The sequence below is a fragment of the Coregonus clupeaformis genome, chromosome 20 (assembly GCF_020615455.1).
Source record: "Coregonus clupeaformis isolate EN_2021a chromosome 20, ASM2061545v1, whole genome shotgun sequence".
In the NCBI taxonomy this organism is placed as follows: Eukaryota; Metazoa; Chordata; class Actinopteri; order Salmoniformes; family Salmonidae; genus Coregonus; species Coregonus clupeaformis.
In genome coordinates, this window is record NC_059211.1 from 18,583,594 (window position 1) to 18,585,496 (window position 1,903).

Here is a 1,903-nt window from a genome sequence, read left to right on the forward strand (position 1 = left end):
TAATAAAGCATTTGATTCTTCCATTCTTTTAAAGTTGGAGTGTCATTTCACTTCCAGTATTTATGTAATAGCTTCTTCCAGGGGCACAACTTTCACTGGGGATGGTGGGGATATGACCCCCCCACATTCTAAAATTGCATTTTTGTCCCCCCCCACAGTTTTATTATTGCACTGTTTTGGGGCGACCCAGTTGATAGTTGATACAATGTTTCAAGATCATTGCAGACAGGCCATGCGTAGCCAATTTGATTGATAGGATATGTATTTTTATCAGGATATTTTCTACCTGCAGGCTGCAATGTTTTTGTGTTGGCTTTATGTAGGTTATTATTATATAGTTGGCAATGGCAATAAAAGTTACTTTTAGATTTGTATAATTTTCATTTAGATTTAGACAGAATGTATTTTAACCACAGACAATGAATTTGAGATACAAAGACTATTATAAATTAAATGAAACTGTTCCATGAAAATGTGCATATGAAAATCATAACTTGCACGCAGATTGGTAGAAATGGTAAGATAAATTGGCACTCCAAGTGGAAAAGGTCGCCGACCACTGGTGTAGCCTATAACTGGTAACTTCAGGAGCATAAGGAGGGTTTTTTTCTTCTGGTTAGGCTATCTTGATCTCTGGCTCCCTCTTGAGTCATTTGTGTGTCTTCATTATTTAATCAAACAGCATGCTTAAAGCGACAGACAAGTTCAGTACATATAGCCTAGTTGATTTTATTAAAACACTTAGGGTATATCTATATAGGCCTATGGAAAAATAGACGTAAAAAAATTTAAGTCAATCGATTGGTCAAAAGAAAAGACTACTCTTGGTGGACTAAGATTTTTTTGTTGTCGGGGGCAGCCCGAGTAGAAATTCAGGCAATTAGCTTTAGATGTCACAAATAATTCTGAGGGAGGACCCCCTACCAGGTTATGTCCCCCCCACTTCTAAAACCAAAGTTGCTCCCCTGGCTTCTTCAATATATGTGCTGAAAATAATATTGTCCAGCCCATTGGGTATCTCACCGCACCCCTATCTGCCGTGTCTTCAAATATACAGATAGACGGATTAAAAGTAAATTTACATTGTAAAACTTCTGACAGCCAGCTTTCTAACTCTCCCCATAATATTAGGACTTCATAGCACTCCCAGAAAGCATGAAGTATTGTGTCAATGTTAGTCTTATACTTAAGACATGATTTGTGAATCTTGTCTCTTGTATAATAAATGATATACATTAGTTTAAACTGGATTAAGCGTACATTTTCGAAAAACTGTAATTCCGTTCGTTATGTTCCAACACTCCCTCCATCTTGGGCCAATATCAGTTCTTTTTAAGTCTTGGTTCCAACAGTTTATATTTTTTCCCAAGAGATTGTCAGTTGGATAGGCTCTCTGCAAGGTTTTGTATATCTTACCTATCATATGAGTATATTTTTCTAACTCAAATAGTATTCCCTCAACATTGCTCTGATGTCCAAAAGGTTTCAGGTTGAAAGTTTGTGATATAAAACTTTTAAGTTGCAAATATATGAAATGTCTACATTGGTCAGTAAAAAATTGCTTTTTAATTCTGTACTGGAAATAATTGTATTTCCTATTACCACGTCATTTACGGTTTCTATGCCTTTTGTTTTCCATGTGGACCAATTTATCAGTGAATTCTGAAAAGCTATCCAAGGATTGTTCCATAGGGGTGTGTTTTTAGGGAATTATATTGGTTCTTGTAGAATGCGTTTCATTTTCTTCCATGTTGTTATAGTGTTCTTAACTATGAAGTTGCTAGTGTTCTAAGCTCCATCCTTTGAAAACAGACACGTGAAAAGATTTTGGGGATGAGCATGCGCATCTTTAATATGTACCCATTGTTCCTCTTTAGTGCATTTAACATACACTGAGTATACC